Below are 22,119 nucleotides of genomic sequence, written 5' to 3'. Positions count from 1 at the left end.
AGCTGCCAAAGCCCTGGTGCCATGAACACCCCTCCCCTTCTCCCTGCCCCCCAGATACCTTCCCACCAGGACAATGTCGACCCTAGATGTGGGATGTGGATGCTTTGAGTCTTGGGAGGAGGGCAGGGCCTCTGTTCCCAGTGCAGTAGGTGGGCCCTGGCACAAAGTAGACACTCAGGTCCTGTTCCCTACTGAAGAACCACCTGGGCTGAGGCCAGCTCCTCAGTCACGGGGGAGAGAGGGGAGCAGATCCAGCCTGGGGGTGGGGGACAGACATGTAACAACACCGGGCTGTGAGGGGCTTCAAGGGGTGGAAACCAGGCTGTTCGGGGACCACAGCACCCCATGCAGGATCCACGTGAGGGTGGGGGCCGTTGAGAACGTGCGGAATTCAGTGTCAACACTGGCCATTGTGCACTGCCCCCGGGCGGGTGGCGATTTACAAAAACAGCCGTGGTTTGGTGCATATCCCTGCGGTGAGGTCACGGCTGCTGGGGGCTTTGGAATTCCGTCTTCAGAAGCATTTTGCTTACCAAGCCACATACTTCCTAGTCATCAATTCGATCAGGGGCAAGAAGAAAAAAATGCTAAAAAAACAAAAAACAAAACACCCCTGAGGGCTCTGTGTGAGGGGTAGGGAGGGGAAGGCAGAGAAATAGGGCCTCTGTGCCAGAAAGGTGGTGGGCATCAAGGAGTCTGTGCCCATGTGTCTGTGATTCTGTGCATGTCCGGTGCCGTCTCCCACACTCCAGCCCCCAGGGGCCTCCAGGCTCTGAGTGTCAGATCCCCTGGCTGAGTCCTCTGTGCTCCTCTGCACCAAGGGCCCCAGAGAGAGGGGTCCTCATGGCCCCCAAGCCCCTGCCAGCCCTGGCTCAGAGCACAGGGCCCACTGCCCAGCTCCAGCTCAGAAAGAGTGAAGGCCCCTTGCTTTCTCCTTTTAGCACTGCTGAGTGGACTAAAATGTCCAAAAAGGAGCTCTATTGAAAACAGAGGGAAATGAGAATACAGATGGTGTAAAAATAGGCAAGAGACCTGGTATTTGGCCACAAGTCAGCGTGTCCACCTATGGGCTGCGTGGCTCCTCTGGCTGTGAGGCCCCCGACGTCACTGGGACAGCGACTGGAGTCTGAGGTGGGTCAGGGCAGGAAGACGGGCAAGGGCCGTTGCATCTGGGGCAGGAGCGGGGCCTGGAGGACCGTCTGAGAAGAACTCGGGAAGAGGGAGATGGTGTTGGGACAGGGCCCGGTCAGGCCCCAACAGCATCATCTCCAACCACCTCAGGAACCCACACGCAGGTGGAAGGAAGCACCCTCTGTCCTGACCACTCCTGGCTTCCAGAGGCCACACAGGCGCAGCCACCGGTGACCTCCTCAAGGGCTCCTTGTCTGCGAGGCTCCACCCGCAGGGGCTTAGGTTGGGGACCCCACACTTCCAGGACGGCCTCCTCAGTGCCCCTTTGGCCTCAACTGCTGCTCAGTGAAATCCCACCCTGGTTCCGCTTCCCCTGATCCTGGGCTGGGGTCCTCCTTCTTGTCTTATGCAGGGGCTGCTGTGGTTCTGACCCCTCAGGGTGTGTGGTGGCTGAGAAGGGGCCCTGGTCCCAGCTCTCTGAGGGTCTTGTCTGGCCCTCCAAAGCAGGGGTCTGCAGTTCTCAGTCCTGCTCATTTGGCTTGCCGCTGGGCTGGGGGTCCTGGGGTTGCTGGTCGGTGCCTACCCCTTGGAGGGGTCTCCAGCGAGGGTGGGGGTGGGGGGGTGGGCTGAGGACTGCCCTCTTGTGGTACCTGTCAGAGGTGAAGCCACCTGACAAAAATCCTCTCTGTGGCCTGATCTAGGCCCAGGAGCTGGGGAAGAGGGGATGCTGGAAGGAGATGAAGTCTGGCTGGGGTCACACCAAGCTTCGTCCTGGGACCCCACGGCCTTCCTTTGGGGGCCTGCTGCTCTCTCTCTTCCCCCTCCCCCCACCTCCTTGGCTGGTTGCCCCACGGGTTCAGTGTACCCATCTCCTCCAGTGCCTGGCAGTGTGATTGTGTGAAGGCCCAGGTCAAAGGGGTAGGTCTGTGGTGGTGCAGCCTAGGTGGGGGGCAGGTGGTCTGGACCCTGGCGTTTCCATCACACTCCAGTTAGGATGGGCTAGTTCATGCCAACAAAGGTGAGGGGTGGATGAAGCCACAGTGGCCTCAGGACAGTTTCCAGAGGAGTCTGCCGGCCAACCTCACACTTACAGCTCTCTGGGCTGGCCTTGCACCCCACAGTATGAGAGGTCCCCTGGCATGGCTGGCCCCAGGGCTCAGGAGGCCCTGAGAACCATCTATGGCTTAAACTTTCATCAGGCACTTATGCCTTCGTGTGGATAACAAAGAATTGGAGAAAAAACACACATGGGGAGGGGAGAGGTGTGGGGTGGGTGTCCTTCCCTCCCTCCCAGGGCTTCCCCTGCAGACACCATGGCCACTCCAAATACAAAGACTTCAGTGGGGGTGCCATTTTTCTTCTGCAACATTGTTTGTATCCATGTGTCTCCTTGGCTGGCTGGGTTTCTGTGAAGGTTTTCCCACGTGATCGGTGGTTCAGATCCAGTCTCCAGGCCTGGCCAGCTCCAGGGGCTCCAGTAGTGGGTGCTCATTCAGCTAGAGCATCCAGAGAGAGAGAAGAGGACTTCCAAGGCAAGTGGACAGCGGCCCACTGGTGTAACGGGCCACCCCTGGGCAATGCCAGCTGCAGCCCCCAGAGCAGGTGGCCTAATGTGACCACCGTGTGGTGTGGTCTTTGCCCGTGACACTGCAGGGCAGTGTTGAGGATGGACCAGGGCCGCGACATAAAAGGACCATCCCTGTTGGGGGTGGTCTGGGTGTGACTCGGGGCCTTATGTCACTGATATGCCATGCGAGCATCAGGGAGCCCGGGAGGCTCTCTGGGGGAGTATTCGGGCTGGTGGAGGGCCTGCGAGGTCCTACGCATGTGGCTCCCTGGGTGGTGGTGAAATCCCCCACCCTGAGAACTGTACAGTCCCCTTTTCAACGTAGCCATGCGCGCAGCTTCAGCGGGGCACAGGCACGTACTGTACCTGAAGCCTATCCAGGGGTCTCTCGTAGGCTTGGGGGCCATGTACAGATGCCAAGTCCAGAGCAGGGTCCAGGCTCCACAAGTCCTGCTGGGGACAACTGTGGCTGGTCCTCCCTCAGAACGTCGAGGGAGGAAATCCGCAGCCTGGCTGCCTCCAGTGGAGCTAGGGGTCTCCTCAGGGCTGTGCCCCTCCAGGAGCTCCTTCACGCATCCTGGCCTCTCCAGAAGGACCCCAAGTGCAGCCAAGCAGTGACCACACCTGAGGGAGCTGGTGCCTGGGGAGGGTAGGCTCTGCCTGTGGTGCTGTTCATGGCCTGGGAAGCCCTGCCCATCTGTGCCTCAGTCTCCCCACTTTCTGTGGGCGGGAGTGGGGCTCAGCATTGGTCACTTGGGTCCCAGGCAGTCTCTTCTGTTTGCCCTCTGGGTCTCCCAGGAGGGCTGGTTTCTGGGGGTCTGGGAAGGCAGCTTTTGCAAAAGAAAACAGGGAAAGGCCCTACGCCTTCCCCCAGTCCGTCCTCAGGGCAGTGGACCCCTCTGTGGCCACGCGAAGGAACCATCCTTAATGAAAACCATGTGTCTGTCCCCGGCCTCTGTCCCCGGCCCCCTACTAGGTGTGCAGAGGGGACAGCTATCCCTCTGCAGCTCCTGGCCGCCAAATACCCACCTATATTAGCATTTGACATGGAGTCAAAGGAAAGAGGCAGGACACATGCTGACTGCACATGTGTGAGCCATTAGCGTCTTTGGGTTATGAGCTTATAAAACTCCGCACCATGAGGTGAGACTTGGCGCCTCTCCTGGGCCGAGGGCGGGAGGAAGGGTCAGGAGAGCCCTTGGCCAGCCACTCCTTCCAGTCCCCAGTTGGAAGCACTTTTCCAGGGCCCGAGCTGCCAGGAGACGTGTTTCTCCCTCCACCCATGCAGAAGAGGTTGAAGTTGAAATGAGGGGTTGAACTGGCAGTTGCTGGTGGCAGTGGCCTGCGAGTTGTGGGTGAGCAGGTCCGGCTATCAGATGCACTGCTTCCTGTCTTGTGTAGGCCTGGCCGTTCGGGGGAGGCTGAGTACAGAGCCAGGGAGGTGAGCTCTGCTGTCTTCTTGTTTTTCTTGGCAGCTGGACACTGGCAAGGGCCCCCCACCCTCCAGAGGGGTCTCCATGTGTGCTGCAGATCACAGGGGGGTGTGCATTGGTCCAGGTGGGGCAGACTCTGAAGGTCCAGGCGTAGGGGGGCACAGGAGACATGACAACCCCTGATGCGTGGTGGGGGCACAGGAGACGGGTTGACCCCCAGACACCCAGATGCTGTGCAGCAGGGAGACATAACCTCCTACTCTCTCATCTGAGCAGTGATGTCTGAGGCCCAGCACGAGGCACTTTGCGGACCAGGCACAGGACACAAGGCCCTTGTGGAGGGACCTGGCAAACTGGACAGGGCAGGAACATGACTGACTGCTGGCCCAGGGTTACAGCCACAGGAACGTTGGCCGAAATAGAAACCACTGAAGGATAAGTCCTTCGCCCAGGGTCTACAGCTCAGAGAGCCTAAAGGGGGCTCAGTGGCCACATCCTCCCCTCCTTGAATGCTTGCTGCTTCCAGTCCCCTCTGCCTTCTGTCACTTTGCTCTTTGGAGCTCCTCCTGGGGCTTTTCCTAGGGGCTCCTCCTGTGGGCAGGGCTCAGAAAACTCAGGGCCCGATGATGGGTGATGAAAGATGTCCAAGTCAGAAAGGAGGGGAGGCCTGGAGAGTGTGGGATGAAATTTCTCACTCACCCCGGTTTCCTTCCTTTGCTGTCACCTGTTGCCCCTCCAGGCAGCCCCCCAGAGAATGAGGAATGCCCCACGTGGGCTCAGCTGTGTGGGGAGAGCCCCCAGACAGAGGGTGAGCAGTGTCAGGCAGTAAGATGGAAGGTGGGATGGTGGGCAGCCCAAGCGGGGGTGGGGGCATGGCCTGAGTGTTAGGGCAGTGCCTGGGCCAGGCTGATGAGAGCAGAGGAGGAGGTGCTAGGAGAGGGTTAGGGAGATGCTGAGAACACACATCTCAAACCACACATGAAAACCTGCTGTGAGGGAAAAATTGCAAAGGTCAGAGACTGAAAAATAAAAGGAAGAAAAATGAGCCATAACCCCTCCTGGTGAGACAAACTGCATCTTGGTGAAGCAAGTGTTCGGGGCACCCCAAATCCAGGTGACCCTTCTCTTGCTTCCTAGGGAAGTCCTGGACAGAAAATCTAGTGACGGAGCTGGTGTGTTCTAGACGGAGGATGAGGCCAGCATGGGAACCTGGGGGTGCGGGCCTGGGGCTGCATGCTCCCGCAAGCGGGGGCGTTGACGGGGGCCAGGGGCTGCATGCTCCCGCATGCCGGGGCGTTGAGGAGGGCAGTCCTCTTCTCCCCCAGCAGGACGGACCAGACCCCTCGACCACCGGAGCTTCATTTGTGCAAAGAGGATCTCTGCGTGAACTGCTGTCATGCCGGGTGCATGCTGGGGACCCACATTCTGTCTGCAGCACAACCAGCCAAGGAGACATGCACCCTCGTCACCCTCGTTTGATGAGAGAAGAAGCCACGTCTGGAGGGGTGGGCCACACAGCTGGTCCTGACAGTCTTTTGGCCCAGAGGTCCCTGATCACCGGCTGTGGCAGACTGAAGGGGAGTACCTTTTTACCCTTCTGGCTTCGAGCACAGAGCCCCTGAACCGACGCTCACAACAGAGCTCAGAGGCAAGAGGAGGGGCCCTCCTCAGTCCTGCTGGCTGCCCTCAGACCCCAGGCCTAGTGGGGCCTTCTGCAGAACAGGAAATAGGGCAGTCACCCCAGGGTCCTCGGGACAGTGACCACCACGGGGCCTGGTTCTGCCATAGGCGGGAAGGGTCAAGGCTGGGCTCTGGAGTCTCCAACCGGTGGTGGACTGGGCAACCCCCTTGCCCCTGCGGCTTCCGTCCCCGCCTGCGTGCCCATCCTGCCCAAAGCCTGGCTGGGTGCGGTGGGCAGCTCTGCAGACATCAGGCCAAGGGCAGCAGGCTGCGGTGGGGTGGTGTCACGGTCCAGGAATGCAGGAGGATGGTCTGGGGTTCTGGCACAGAAGCATGGCAAGACACCAAGAATGTGCCTTGTAGAAAGATAATTGTGCGTTTGGGGAATATGCGTAATAAAGCCCGTGGATGCCACCGATTCTGTTTGCCTTACTGAGAGCCAAGGCAACAGCAAATTGCCACAGCTGGCCAAGCGGCTGTCCCTTCAGGAGATGAAAGTCTCAGGCTGGGCCCCAGCACCGCCTTGATTCCGTCACTGCCCTCCAGGGCACTGGGTGGGCGTGACAGGGAGGCCTGTCACAGCGCCGGCGGGGCAGGAGGAAGGAGGCGGTGCTCAGCACCAGGCTGATTGATGGCAGAGGGAAGCAGGGCGCTGCAGATTGTGTGCGGGCCGCGGGCAGAGTGGCTGAATGACCCCATTGTGTGGAGCAGGCCGAAAGGGCAGCGAAGCAGGCCCAGCTGGGGGGAGATGTGCATCTCAGAACTTCGGTTCCTCTGTGAAAGTGCTGCCTGCCCCTTTTAGAAAACTTGGAAGTCACAGCAAAGCAAGGAGAGCCGGCAACCATTAACATTTGGGTTTGTTTCTTCCAGAATTGCTTAAGCCATATGTTCCCGTGTGTGTGTGTGCATGCACTCACATAACTGGGGCCATGTCTATATTTTAAAATTTCCATTGTGGTAAAATACACAAAACATAAAATTGACCATTTTAACCACGTTTAAGTGCACAGTTCGCTGGCCTTGCTGTGCAGCCACCACCGTCCGTCTCCAGATTCTTTGTCTTGTAAAATGGAAACTGTCTCCATTAAACACCAGGTCCCCACCCCTCCCTCTGCCCTGGTGCACACCGTCGACCCGCTGTCTCCAGGGCTGTGACTCCTCTTGGGGCCTCACGGGAGTGGAGCCGTGCAGGGTGCGTCCTTTTGTGGCCGGCTGCTTCCCTCTCCATCGCGGCCTCAGTGTCCACCCACACCGTACTGCGCGTCAGAACTTCCTCCTTTTTACAGCTGAGTCATATTCCACTGAATTATGTTCCACATTTTGTTCATCCATCCACCCACTGATGGACACTCGGGCTGTTTCCACACTGAAGAATGGTGCTGGGGAAAAGGTGTGTTATACCGCATATTGTTTCGTTCAAAACAAAGCAGCACACATTTACTCTCTTCCAAAGTGTTCTCTTTTCCTGCTGAATACTACGGACTCAGGATTTGGGAGAGCTAGAGCTGTGTCAGGGCCCTTAAGCCTTCATCTTTGGAGGGTCAGCTGGAGGCCCTAGCCTTACCACCCCGAGTTCAAGTTTCTTTTCTCTGACAACGAACAGGTGAGCAGTCCGTCCTGTCGGTCCGGGTGCTGGGACTGGGAAAACCCCACTCCTCCATGGGGACACACCACCTCTGGGCCCACAGACCCACCTGACAGAGGGACAGCTGCTGGGGTTTCCTCTCCTTATCTGAGAGCTTCTCTGCTGTCTGAGAGCAAGAAGGCAAACTCGGCTGCTGAGCCAGGACCTGTGGGAGAAGGAGCCTCTTGCTGGTCAGTCAAGGCCAGGGCTTCCCTTGTTTTCTAGAGCCATAGGCCAGGGTCCAGGGCCTCTGACCCCCACAGCATGGCTTGACCACATACATGCACCATGTCTGTTTCTTTGGGGTCTGCACACTCGGGGCAGTGAGTTCTCGGTGGGGATTAAATTCCCTTTCTTCTCCTAATTGACAGAAGTGTGGCCAGGTAGAGTGTTGAAGTAGAAATGGCCAGGCATTCGAAAAGTTTCCCAAAGTCTAATCCAGCAGGAAAACAAGTTATGCTTTGAAGCTGGACAAGACAGGGGCAGCAGAGGCTCTGGGGAGATGCCCAAGGGTGGGGATGGGGAGCCAGAGAGTCCAGACCTAGCCCTGAGAGCCCTGAGAGCTGCCAGAGCCACAGGCACCCTGGAGGAACCCGTGTGGACCCTCAGAGGGTTTTTTTCTCCCTACTCCCATGATAGGCCTCCTGGGAGATGCTGGGACCCTGTGAGTCTCCAGGGGGGTGTGGCTTGGCCTGCCCTGCGTTAGGGGGTACGGGACCCCTCCTGAACCCATTTTTGAGAATAGATTTTGAGGAGCTTGGTTTTTAAAATCACAAAATGACTATTGTTCTCCTACTTATCAAAGTACCCATTGTTCATAACCCAGGGATGATCTCTTTTAATCTTTTGGTGTAGATGATTTTCTCTACTTGTGTACACATACAGATATGTTTTCAAGCTTTTCAAAGTTAGGATCACAGTATATATACTGTTATCTGGATTGATCTTTGAAATTTAATTTCTTTTTTTTAAAGATTTATTTATTTATTTTAGAGAGAGAGGGCAGGGGGAGGAGAGAGAGTCTTAAGCAGACTCCATGCCCAGTGTGGAGCCCGATTCGGGGCTCGAGCTCATGACCCTGAGATCATGACCTGAGCTGACATCAAGAGAAAGACGCTTAAGCAACTGCACCACCCAGGGGCCCCTAAAATTTAATTTCTTGCAAACAGATTTCCATGACCATGGATGAAGGCTAATGGTTGCATAGGATTTTTATCTTGCCAATACAATTGATGGACCTTTAGGGTTTAAAAGTCCTCTTTTCCTTGAATTATAAATAATACCACTGTGAACATCTGGCTTTTCTCATCCCTTCTTCCCCACAAACCCCAGAGCATCAGCCCTTGGTGCCCAAGGGGGAGGGACATGGCCCCAACCTGCTGGCTCCCCTGGGGGGGTGCCTAGTGGGGTCTTGTGCTCTGAGTCCCCAAGGGGGTCAGGACTTGGAGCAACACTTCCGAGAGGCAAAGCCCTTTCCTGGTCTACAGGAAGGGTCTAGAGAGGGAGGGGAGAGAACATGGGCTCTCAGGGCACACCCACCCTCACCACGCACGCAGGCAGAGCCTGCTCTCCCCCACACACCCACTGGAGTGTGGCCCTGGTTTCTTTACTGCCAAAGCCTCTTCCACATCATGACCATAGCCTCTGCCTGAGCAGGGACTTGGGCCTCTGCCCCTGATGCTTCTAATTTAATAACAAGGAAACTAGAACCAGAGGAACACGTGCAGAGTCCCTGCCCCCCCAGCCAGCCTGGGAGGGTGGAGGGCTGCAGGGGGAGGGGGGTGCTGTGTGACAGGCCATTGAGAGTGGGTGAGGGCTCGGGTCATAACCAGACTGAGGGCCCAGAGGCATCACACTGGTCACTTCCAGATCCCGAGAGCCCCATGGCGCCCCTTCAGCCTTGCCTGCTCCACACGAGGGGCCTCCTCTCCCCTCCTGGTTGCCCCAGCTCTGGGCATCCTGGGCCCCAGACTGTTCAGACCCCACCAGGCCCATCATGGAGGCCAATCTGCTGCCGTTTCAAGTCGGCTGCTCACTTTGAAACCCAAGAAGTCTGATGATCCTATCACCAGGGACAGAGCCAGGTCTGCTGTTAATTACCATTTGACATTCTGGCTGAGTCCAGCGTGGGGGGACCATAAAAAGCTATTCATGCAGCTCAGGGTGACATCAAATGCAACTCCCCCACCCTTGGGCAGCATGACCGCCACGAAGGCTGTCTGCAGGGTGTCTGAGGTTCTTACAGAGGGAGAAGCTAGTTAGGGGTGAAACAGAGGTTCATTCTCCTTGAGAAGGGGCTGCCTGTTTCTTGAGAGGGGGCTGGTCCAAGCCAATGTCCATCTAAGACCTAGGAGCGTGGCAGGGTTTTCGGGGAGGAGGTGAAGTCTCCAGAGCCTGAGGCACGTGGTCCCTGCACAAGGTTCTTGGACGGGCGGCCAGAGGGTGTGTGACCCCAGTGTCTGCTTATGCTCCTGGGAGGAAATGCCTTCTCCAGCCTTCTCCCTGGCTGCTGAGGCAGTACCCGAGACATGCACGTGTCATGTGAGTCACACTTGGAAACCACGGGTCTAGAAGAGCCTCCAAAGTTGTTTTCTCTTCAAGGTGTTAGTGTTTGTGCACTTATTTTAGGACGATTCTGCTCTGATTTTTTTTCCCACACAGACAAATTAAATGTCCATCTTTTTGTCCTTTATTCATCTGCAGGCCAAGGACACAACCAAGGACAGATTCTAGTCCATTCCACGACTGAGAGTTAGTGGTCTCCATAGCATCGTCATGAGCACCGCCTCTCTCAAGACGGATCACATCCCTCAGCAGAGTGGCCAGTGGCTGCACAGCAAAATGATGAAAGTCTGATGCCCGGACCCTAAGGGTCAGACCCTCCCTGGCTGCTCCAGCATCCACAGACCCTGCTCCCTCCCTGTGGGGCCAGACACGCAGGCAGAGCCGAACAGGTGGGCCATGGCCCGGCCCGGCCCCGTCCCAGGTCCCAGTGTGAAACCAGCTGCTCCCATAAACAAAAGATGGGGTTTCCATAGGACGGAGCACTGCTTGGCCCTAAGGAGGCGTGGTACACTGGCACCTGTCATAGCACCGTGAACCTTGAGAATACGCTGTTAAGTGGAAGAAGCCAGACACAAAAGGCCACATGAGCAGGCAAGTCTAGAGACAGAAGCAGGCCAGTGGCTGCCTGGGTCTGGCGAGTGGGGGCTGGGGGGGCATGAGTGCTGATGGGTACAGGCTTTCCTTTTGGGTGATGACAATGTTTTGGAACTAGAAAGGGGTGATGGTTACACAGCACTGTGAATTGTACCCTTTTAAATGGTTAAAAGTTAATATTATATGTGGATTTTACCTCAATTAAAAAGAAAAGCTGTTTGCAGAGTTCCCTGAGGCCACAGCACCCAAGCCCCCCAGGGCTGCACACCTCTCCTTTGTTTACTGGACACTAGAGAACCACAGGCTTAGGTCGTGACACTGGAAAATGCCCCTTCTCTGCCGGCCCTGACCCTCCCAAGAACTGGAGCCAGGACGGGAGGAGGCGGAGCCAGGGCAAGAGGGGACGGCGCCAGGAAGGGAGGAGGCGGGACTGAGACAGGAAGAGGTGGGGCCATGCTGGGAGTAAGCGGAGCCAAGAGGAGGTGGAGCCAGAATGGGAGGAGGCGGAGCCAGGACAAGAGGGGACAGGGGCAGGAAGGGAGGAGGCGGGGCCAGGACAAGAGGGGGTGGAGTCAGGATGGGAGGGGGCGGGACTAATAAGGAAGAGGTGGAGCCAGGAAGGAAGGAGGTGGGGCCATGCTGGGAGTGAGCGGGGCCAAGACAAGAGGAGGTGGAGCCAAGATAGGAGGAGGCAGAGCCAGGACAAGGGGGGACAAGGCCAGGCTGGGAGGAGGTGGAACCAGGATGGGAGGAGGCGGAGCCAGGAGTGGAGGGGGTGGAGTCAGGAAGGAGGTGGAACCACGATGGGAGGAGGCGGAGCCAGGAGAGGAGGGGGTGGAGTCAGGAAGGAGGCGGAACCAGGATGGGAGGAGGCGGAGCCAGGATGAGATGAGGTGGAAGCAGGAGGGAGGAGGAGCCAAGACAGTGGGAAAAGTATGGAGCTATGATTAGGCATCTTCTTGTGGTGTTTCCTAGGTTTAAGATGACTATTGCATTTCTGAAAGCGATGCTATGTTGTTTTCATAAACAGCTCTGTTTGAGTTATAAAGGCATGTCCGTTCGTTTGCACTCACGTTGGAGGGCCCACCCTTGCGGGTGCCTTGTCTGGCGCTCTGCCCTCCCGCCTGGAGCTGACTTGTGGGGGGCACAGGCAGAACTAACAGCGCTCTGACTCAAGTGACCGCCCAGGGAAACCGTCCAGAGGTTCCCGATGGGGCGTGATTAAGACTGAAGAGCGGGGTGGGGGGTCATGGGAGGGCCACGTGGGTTAGGGCTGCCTCCACGGTCTTGGGAAGAGATAGGAATGCAGTCGGGCTTGGAAGGGGAAGGGACTAATACAAGTCAGAGCTGGGGGTGGGCCCGAGTCACCTCCAGAGCCTAAGGAGAGCTCGGGGCACCCATTGCCCCACATCCCAGAGGCAAAAGCTCTCCTTCAGGAGGTCACGTGGGGGGGTTGGGTTATGTTTTTAGGGGATGGCCTCTAACTTTGGGAGTCTTTGCTGTTTGAGCCACAAAGCCAAGCCCTGCAGCCCCACCCATCTGATGGCCATCTGTTCTGTTGCAGGCCAGGTACCCAGGAGGAATCAGGACTTCTGCTCTGAGCTTGCAAATTCAAATGGTGAGAACCATTTCACGGCCTTGCCATTGGCTGCAATGTGACAAGGACTTGGAGCCCCTGTTGATAAACATAGGGTGATATTTCAATCCCTGTCTGGTTTGTATGGAGCCTTCTGTAGAGTTCTAGAAGAGTCTGGGATCCCAGTCCCTTTCCCTCAGAGCAAAAATAATCCAGCTTGAGAGTCAAATATCCCTCTAGCTCCCTCTTCTCCTTTGGATTGCACAGCCTTATGTGAATGGGCTTTCACCTCTGAAACAGGCAACAGCGTGCACGCTTAGCCAAACTGGAAGCTGGTCGGTTGTCAAACCATTGTGGCTTTTCCCTGTGCCCAGCCTGGTTTGAGCCTGAACAGGTTGAGTTCACAAGTCTTGGCTAAGCTGGAGGTCAGACACTTTAGGCTAAGCTGGATTTCAACACCTGGCAGACTGCGTTTCAGACATTTAACAAACCGATTATAAGCAACTGTGTTATTTATAAGATGATGCTCACAAAACTCCCAACGGTACTGGTAGAGAATGCACCTCTCTCCATGCAGTCCCTGAACTAAAGACCCTATCGCTCTGCGAGCACGTGAGACTTTTTCTCCTCCTTCTCTGCAGATGTTGTCCACAAGGAGCCCAGGGCTCTCCGTGACCCTACCATGGGAGGAGAGTCCCTTCAGCTTGGAAAGGAGGAGTTGATGAGTGCTGGGGACTCTTGGCACTCTGATGTTGCAGTGTCAAGTGACAGGCATGAGCAGCAGGTGCAGTGAAAGGCCACCAACAGCCAATGGCTCTGTCCTGAAGGGCTGTGCACTCAGCCTTGTATTGTTCCAGAGACATGCACACTGGCGGGCTTCAGCAGGACTCTGCAAAATGGCCTTGTAGGTGACACGTCTCACTCTTGTGAGTTCTGACCTGAAAACTCACATTTCTTTTGTGTCATGACTTGCAGAGGGGGCTAGAGGAGGGAAGAAAGAGCAAAACAGAAGAGTCCCCTCCTCAGTTAGAGCCTCCCCCAATTCCTTGCAGCAGTTTTCTCCAGACCACCCTTCCCTCCCTAAGGAGCTTGAGACAGGTGGTGTGTGCTCATTGGAAACGGCCTCCTACTGAGATGGTGGCCAGTGTCCGACTTGGCCTCCTCACATTCACCCAAGCCCTTCAATGCTGGTTTTCTGGAACCCTAGGGGCCAGTTGGATGCAATTTGAACATCTGAGCAGCTGAGGTTTGAGTACAGTAGGAGCCTGGTGTCTTTTGTGGGAGCCTGGAGGCTTAGGCCAACTCAAGGATCTGCATTTCAGTGAGTTTGTCCAAGCTGCACTCAGGACTGGGCATCCTGGACCTGAGACCCCATTCAGTTTTTGTACAGTGAAATTAAAAATCAGAAAACATATGAGAGTGGTAAAGAAAATCTTTTCAGCTTTGGAAATTCTCTTCTTCCCAATGGTGAGGACAGCTTTCAGGGTCATGAGCTGTGTTATGAATTGGCTAGAAGTTCAAGGGTGAAAAGGCCCTGGCATGGTTCCCATGCTCTGTCCCTTCTCAGTGATAAACTGCCAAGGTTCCAGTGGTGACAGAGGCTGGACACAGCTCCAACAGGACACAAAGTGTCCCTGAAGCCTTTGCACCCAAATACTTTTTTCCAGTGGGATGCTCCCTAAGATGCAGCATCTTTGATTCTAAATGGCATCCTGACCGGGTGGGGCAGGGTACCGCCAACCTGCTCCAAGGCCCAGCGGAGCTGGGGTTGCATTGCCTGATGCTGCTGGCATCCGTCCCAGCAAGTCTCAGAGACTTGACACCCCTCACGTGGAAGTGGTGAGGACCCCTGGCAGGTTCTGTTCTCAAGGTGAGCATCTGCCCTCCTGAAACTCTCTCCATGGGGACAGTAATTTAGAAAGGCTGGTCCCTAGCTCACCTCTGGCCTGCCATTCACAGGCTGTTTGACTTTAAACAAGTTGCCTGGCCTCTCTGGGCTTCTAATAAAGACACTTCCTCAGGGAGCTGAGTATGGCATGCAGTACTTTCATCACATCACTCCCTTCACTGTGCAGCCCCTGCACCTTCCTTTATGCCACTCTCCCTCCTTGTTTGAAGGTGTCTTTGTAGGGGGCTGCGTGCCGAGAGGGCCACAAATGTGCATGGGGGTGTGCCATCCTCAGGAGCCGGCTGGGGGTGGACACTATGGGCAGGGAGGACATAGCAGGATCTTCCCCTCTGCTAGCAGCTCCACGGTAGGATCGTCATGCTCAGGGGACGTCCAGTGAGGCTGGACAGAGGCTGCGGAGCCAGCCAAGGGGCTCAGTCCAGAGCTTCTATGCCAACAAGACAGACAGTTTAGCAAGCAAGGTATTTCCAGACGATGCAATCCTCCTGCAGCCGACCCCAGGACTCTGCGCGGTGCTGTGGTAACTGGGTGACCGTGGGCTGTCTCCACGGCAGCGACCCCTCCTGATGCCACTCCAGACTCCTCATTAGTTTGAGGGACCTGTTTGGGGTTGCCGTGGAGTTGGACCCACAGGGCGGCTGAGGCCAGAGACTTCAGACTCCTGGTGTCAGAAGTAAATTAAAGGCGGGTGAAGAATGAGTGTGTGATGCAGGGGCCAGCCGGGACCCCTGGACGATCATGGCCTCACGGGGCCAGGCGGCTTTGTTGGTCCTCTTACAGCTGACAGGCAGCCCCAGTGGGCAAACACCGAGAAGATTGTGATGGGGCAGAGGATTGTTGACCAAATGTAAAAAAAAAGGCAGCAAGCCTGAGAAAAGGCTACAAAGGGCAAACAGCAGGACTGCTGACCCCAGCTCTCACTGGGCCCTGGCTGGGGGCTTCCCACGCTGACTGGGGGAAATTGGCTGGAAACAGCACCACTCACACTCTGGGATGGACACCGTCTCCTGTGGAAGCCGAAGGTTCCTGCACCAGCCCTACAGCAATCCTGAATGGCCTTCCTTCCACCAGCCTCATACCCCAAATCTGCATGCTGCAGAGAGGACATCACTGAGTGGGTACTCTCTCCAGGAGGCCACAGCCATCCCTGGGGGTAACCCTGGGGTTCCAGATGTCATGGTTGTCACCCTGGGCAGGCCTGAGGGCTTGTCCCGGAGAAGACAGGCTGGGAGAATGTCAGCACAGATCAACAGTAAAAGCACTGTCAAGGCCTGCACAGACATGGGGGTGCTGTCTGGAATAGGCCTAGTCTGGTGGGCAGTGGATCTTCTGGAATGATGGCTTAGACTTGGAAGATTTGACACCAAAGCACTTGAAAGTCATGGGATGACGCCAAAGGAGCGGCAAAGAGAAACTTGGGGCTCACAGCCTGGAAATTAGCTCACTAAGCAGAAAGGCCAACACACTTGGCGCCGTTCAGCAAGATAGCTCTCTTTTCCTAGTGCCCAAGGTCGAGGAGCTACAATGGTGAGTTGTCTTACAGCCTCACCCTGTATGTGGGTATCTGCCCACGTGACTCTGGACCACAGAGGACACAAACAATAGGGAAGAGGAATCAGGAAGGGCCTGCAGGTGGGTATGTGTTCTCTTGGAAGCCCTGTGTGACACCTGGGTCAGAGCTGGCTAAGAAAACCTGGCGATGTGACTTGGTGTAAGAGAGGCCTGGAGTCTCTGCTACAAGACACTCCCCATTTACAATGTGACTTAAATGCACAGAGGGAAAGAAACGTCTTGTGGAGGCCATGTTGACTCCGTAGATATTTATCAGGAGCTTCTGCACCTACAGTGTCAGCTCTGCCCCTGAAGTGCTTGCCATCTGCTTCTTCAACTACTGTCCACAGAACCCTGGCCCTTGATGTGTGGCTCCATGTCTTCCATGTGCTCATAGGGATTGAACAAAACTGAACGGATTTCTTACCTGCAGGACTTGTCAGAAACTTCAACATGAAAATGTTCCTTGTTAGTCTCTTTAAGCAATGGGGAGGCTGGGCTAGGACAGGCTGTGAGGCCTGGCATGATGGTTTTAGAACATTTTTGCACATTGACACCACTCCCTCTGAAAAGTGGAGCCTAATTCTCATCCCTGGGATATGGGCTAGGCTTAGTGGTCCGATCCCAGTGAGTGGAATGTGGTGCTATGTGCCCGCTAGGGCTAGGTCAGAGAAAGGGCAGCCTCTGCCTGCCTCTTGGATCAGCTGCCATGTCATAGGAGGCTCAAGTTGCTGTGGGAGGCTCATATTGGGTTGGCCCAAGGCCTCCCACCAACAAGCAGCTTCAGGCTGGGGAGCCCCCACCCCAGTCACAGCCTGGACTGACAGCACAACCCTAACCCTCACAAGAGGCTTGAGATCCCAATTTCCTGACCCATAGAAACTGTGAGGCTAGTAAATGTTCATTATTGTTGTAAGTCACTGTCTTGTTCTGCAGTAACAGCTCACTGACAGACCTGGCACGGAGGTTTGGGTTTTGTTCTGGTGGAAATGGGGGCATGTGGGAGGTTGTCAGGCATGGAATGAGCATGATGACCAAGAGCCAGTGAAGAATCAGAGAAGCCTCATGACAGCAAGGATGTAAGGGCTGGAGGCGGTAGCGTATAAGGCAGTGGGCCTGGAATAGTTCATGTCCAGGACTTCTCCTCACTGTGTCTGCCTTCCCAGCTGTGCTAAAAGATGGCATTCATCAGGTGTGGGTTCAGGGCTGGGGGTGGTAAGCTGTGCTCCTGCAAACCTCTCACATCTCCGCCCACCTGTGCTGGTCCATACAGATGACAACCTTCATTCGTGCTTGTGTGGGTGACCCATCACAGTGCATTTGATATAAAAGCATGCTCCTACTATTTACGCCTAATTATTTTAATAAAAAAATCAGAAAAAGTCTCTGGTTGTGTGGAGGCCCTAGAACTGGCAGAAAGTGCCCCTAGGCCCCAGAGTAAGAAGGGGAGAAAGTCAGAGAAGCAGAGATGCTCAGGTCCGCTGAGGGGGAGGCCCCTCAGGGGAGGTCCTGGGAGAGCCGAGCACATATCAGTGAGGAGAGAAAGCACTGGAAGAGCAGAGCACACCCGAGAGTGGGTGCCCACCATGTGGACAGCTGTAACACAGACAGACACCAAACCATGTGGACGACTATAACACAGACAGACACTAAACCACGTGGACTGCCATAACATAGACAGACACTAAACCACGTGGATGACTATAACACAGGCACCAAACCACGTGGACCACTGTAACACAGACAGACACTAAATCACGTGGACGACCATAACACAGACAGACACTAAACCACGTGGAGGACTATAACACAGACAGGCACCAAACCATGTGGACCGCCATAACACAGACAGGCACTAAACCAGGTGGACGGCCATAACACAGACAGACACTAAACCACGTGGACGGCTGTAACACAGACAGACACTAAACCATGTGGACGGCCATAACACAGACAGACACTAAACCACGTGGACGACTATAACACAGACAGGCACCAAACCACATGGACCGCCATAACACAGACAGGCACCAAACCACGTGGACCGCCATAACACAGACAGACACTAAACCACGTGGATGACTATAACACAGACAGGCACCAAACCATGTGGACCGCCGTAACACAGACAGACACTAAACCACGTGGACGGCCATAACAGACAGACACTAAACCACGTGGACGGCTGTAACACAGACAGACACTAAACCACGTGGACGGCTGTAACACAGACAGACACTAAACCACGTGGACGACTATAACACAGACAGGCACCAAACCATGTGGACCGCCATAACACAGACAGGCACTAAACCAGGTGGACGGCGGTAACACAGACAGACACTAAACCATGTGGACGGCTGTAACACAGACAGACACTAAACCACGTGGACGGCCATAACACAGACAGACACTAAACCACGTGGACGACTATAACACAGACAGGCACCAAACCACGTGGACCGCCATAACACAGACAGGCACTAAACCAGGTGGACGGCGGTAACACAGACAGACAGTAAACCAGGTGGACGGCCGTAACACAGACACCAAACCACGTGGACGACTATAACACAGACAGGCACCAAACCACATGGACCGCCATAACAGACAGACACTAAACCACGTGGACGGCTGTAATACAGGCACCAAACCAGGTGGATGGCCATAACACAGACAGGCACCAAACCACGTGGACTGCTGTAACCAGACAGACACCAAACCACATGGATGGCGGTAACACAGACAGACAGTAAACCAGGTGGACGGGGGTAACGCAGACAGGTACCAAACCACATGGACCGCTGTAACACAGACACCAAACCACGTGGATGGCGGTAACACAGACAGTAAACCACGTGGACAGCCGTAACACAGACAGAGAGTAAACCATGTGGACGGCCCCAACACAGACACTAAGAAGGCCAGTGAGCAAGGAGACCAGAGCTCTCATCACTGCTGGCACCACTGTGGAAACCTGGCGGTTCCTCAGAATATTAAACACAGACTCATGTACAACCCAGCCATTTCACTCCTAGGCCATAAACCCAAGAGAAATGAAAACATATGTCCACACAAAAACTTGTACATAGCACTATTCGTAATTGCCAAAAAGTAGGAGCAACCCAAATGTACATCTGTAGTGACGTAGACAAAACATGGTCCATGTACACCGTGGAACATTATTCAGCAAAGAAATGAGGTGCTGTCAGGTGTGACTATGTGGGTGAACCCTGAAAATGTACTGGGTGGGAGAGGCCAGATGCAAAGGACGACATACTGTGGGGTTCTGTTGGTGTGACGTGTCCAGGGCAGGTGAATCCACAGGGATGGAAAGTAGATGCGAGGTTGCGGAGGGCTGGGGGAGGGCTGGGAAGCAACGCCGGTGGTACAGGGTTTCCCTTCGGTGGGATGAGAAGGCTCTAAAGTTAGATGGCGGGGATGGGTGCACACTCGGAGCGTACTAGAGACCACTGCGTTGTACACCTCAGATGAGTGGATCTTACGGTGTGTGAATTCTCTCAATGGAGAATGTTTGAAAGAGAAGAGAGAGGCAGATGTCAAAAGGGAAGGAAAAGAGGAAGAAGAAGCTTTTGCAGAACCAGAGTCCAGGTAGAACCGCAACTGAAAACAGGAACGTGTGACACAAATAGCACAGAGAGGGGGGTGCAGGTGGGCTGCCGCGGCCTGGGCAGCCTCACTCTGGGGGGCAGGGGAAGCCTGCTTCTGCGTGTAGGACAGGTTTGGAGCTCTCTCCACCAGACAGCAGATAAGGAAGCCACTCCCATGCATATGTGTTGGGGCATGTTGTTTAACCAAAATCATGAGGATGCTTGAAAGCTATACCATATATCCTTGCTCTTAGACTATTTTGGACTTAAAAGAGGAGGTGGAGAGTTCTCCTTCTGAGTGTGTGTGGCCTTCCCACAAAGGAAACGGGCAACATGGTATAAGGGCTCTGACGAGGCATGCCTCCCTGTCCAAGGTGGTGCGGCAGGTGATGGGAAGACGCTGTTTTGCTTTGTTTGGGGAGGGGGATGGGAATAAGGGGGAGGGCTGGGTCTGTCCCTGACCACGTGAGGGTGGCGGCCAAGGCACTTTCAAATATGGACAGTATAGGCGTCGACGGGAACAGGAAAGGAAAGAAGCAAGGGATCTTTCTGCAGCCACATGGCCCCCAGCACACCCCAGTGTTCCAGGAGGGCCAAGCCCAGGAAGGAATCAAGAAGGATCCAGGAGGAGAGGGCAGAGGAACGTGGACTCGTGGCGCCCGCGGGAGAAGTGAATGCCAGGGCAGTAGATACATCGTGACAGCATCAAGGGAGAGTCACTGATCCAGGGACTGTTTGTTGTATTGTTAGAAGAATGTCAGGAGCCTGGAGACACTGAGTGTGGAGTGTGTGTATTGGGGCTGGTGTGGGAGGGCAAGGTGTCAGCGCTTGCTTGATCCAGGGTTAGAAGCCGTGGACCCTTGGGGCGGAAACCCCTGTAGCAACCAGAGAAACGGGACTGTACACCAGCAGCTGCAGGAAAAGGAGGGAGAGGTGCTGAGGTTGTAGCCCGTGCATTGCTAACCATCAGAGGGTCTGCGGGTCCCTGATGGCCGGTCCCAGGACTGGCAGAGGGAGAAGCTGGGAGGCGGCCAGGCAGTCTTGTCTAGAAATAGGATTCCGATTTGTGTGTTGGCTCCTTCTGTTGCCCGGGGTTCCAGCTGTGTGGGACACACCTACAGCCTTCCTCGAGAGTCCTGAACTTCCTGACTTGCCTCCGGGGTCCTGGTCACTTGGTGCCCCTGGCTGAAACGTGTTAAATAAGTTACATTTCGTGAGTTCTTAAATATCCAAGAAAACAAAAAGGAGAAAAGTTCCCAAGTCACCTCTGGAAGATGTCACTGTTCTCATTCTTCTAGAAATGGGCAAATAAAGTAAAAAGCAGGTATTTACCCTGCCCTTCCTGGGTGAGTTGTAACCACACAGTTGACGAGAAGATGCTTCCCATAGGGAGGGAGGTCCAGGAGCTGACAGCGAGAGGCCTGCAAGGCCGGGAAGCCCACAGCCCCTGAGGACAGGCTTCTGCTGAAACACAGAACCGACTGGGGTCTCTCAGGCAGAAGCCAGGGCATGGGGAGGTGTGCAGGGCAAGCGGCCCAGCTTCTTCATCAGGAAAAAGAAAAGAGCGGGAGGGGAGTGTCATTTATGTAGTTGAGACGTGTTAACAAACTGCGGCTTATAACCCTTGTGAGCATTGAGACACCTGGGAATTCAGGACATCGACCCTTTGACTTTAAGGTTGTTAAATTTTTAGGTGATAATGGTATTGTGATTAAAGTCTTCACAAGTCCTGAGTTCAGCAGCATTTACAAATGAGTTATGTGATATGTGGGATTTGCTTCATAGCACATGGAGGGAGTGGGGCATAGACAGGAGACGGGCCGAAAGCTGGTAACTACTGAAGTTGGGTAATGGGGACGGTGGGGTTCGTGACACTGTTTTCTCAACCTTTGTTGGAAATTTTCCATAACAAAAACATTCAAACATTGGTGCCCCATAGAACTTACATTCCAGTGTTCTGTGCGTGTTTGTGAGGCAGATAAACAAGAAAACTGTGTAGTCGATGAAAACAAGGGAGGTATGTAGGGGGATTCTCACTGAGACATGTGGGGTGGGGGCTGAGGAGCTGAGGCTCTAGGGGCCGGGGCTGGGACTGGAGTGGCCCAGAGCCCAAGGGGAGTTGTGTGCTGCTCCTGGAGAGACCTCAGCCTTCAGGTGGGTGGGATGTGGAGTCCCTGGCATGCTCGGGCAGGCGTGACACCTCTGGGGGTTTTGATCAAGGTCAAGGAAGACCAGCTGACCAGAGTTCAGCCAGTGAACCAGGCAGAGCTGATGGTGGCAGGTGTGAGTCTGGAGCGAATTTGGGGAAGTCCAAGGAAGATGGGCCCCATTCGGAAGCTGCTGGGGACCATCAGGGTCATACTTAGGGGAACCAGCCTACCAAGTGCCGCCGCCTGCCTCTCTGGGTTCCCCGGGCTTCCCCCACTGTGGCAGTGCCCTCTTCTGGGCCTGTGGCCCCCACGCTCTCCCCTCCTGCAATGCCCAGAGCAGAATAAAACCAGCAACACAGGACCTTCAGGCTCTTCCCACCTGTGCGGGGACAAGGCTGCAGAAGAGAAGAGCCAGCCGCGGCTCTTTGGCTTCCTGAACAAGCCCAGGAATATTTCAGTGAAAAGGCAATTTCACATCTGAATGACTGCGGTCAGACCACTTGCTAGCAGACGGCTCCCCTGAGCCCTCAATGCGTCACTCCCAGCCGCTTTTCCTGCCGCACCCCTGGGTTCCGGGCAGCCCAGGACCTTGGAGAACTGAATCTAGCTTGGTCTCGGTGACTCTGGAGGCCTTAACTGGAAATTTGCTGAGAGCATAAATTGCAACACAGTGAGATACATGGGCTGTGTCGGCATATTTTCAGCTTGTGCTCAGTGCCATGAAGGCA

At 55.2% G+C, this 22,119-nt stretch overlaps 1 long non-coding RNA gene across 12 annotated transcripts in view; it reads left to right on the top strand.

The window, feature by feature from the left end:
- The first annotated feature begins 292 nt into the window (after positions 1–292).
- LOC112814303 (uncharacterized) overlaps positions 293–22,119 on the top strand; it is a 66,651-nt gene continuing 44,824 nt past the window's right edge. For 9 of the 12 annotated variants that reach the window (XR_012376170.1, XR_012376164.1, XR_012376165.1 and 6 more), the window contains exons 1-4: positions 293–7,626; positions 10,139–10,591; positions 12,159–12,212; positions 12,812–13,074. This is a non-coding gene — a long non-coding RNA (uncharacterized lncRNA). The remainder of the gene's footprint in view (positions 7,627–10,138; positions 10,592–12,158; positions 12,213–12,811; positions 13,075–22,119) is intronic. The other 3 variants (XR_012376167.1, XR_012376173.1, XR_012376169.1) reach the window with 3 other exon arrangements.

The sequence above is a fragment of the Callorhinus ursinus genome, unplaced genomic scaffold (assembly GCF_003265705.2).
Source record: "Callorhinus ursinus isolate GAN/ISIS: 27379988/994484 unplaced genomic scaffold, GSC_fseal_2.0 scaffold68, whole genome shotgun sequence".
Lineage (NCBI taxonomy): Eukaryota > Metazoa > Chordata > Mammalia > Carnivora > Otariidae > Callorhinus > Callorhinus ursinus.
Note: the sequence above shows the minus strand (reverse complement) of the source record. Positions and strands in the feature narration are given on the sequence as shown.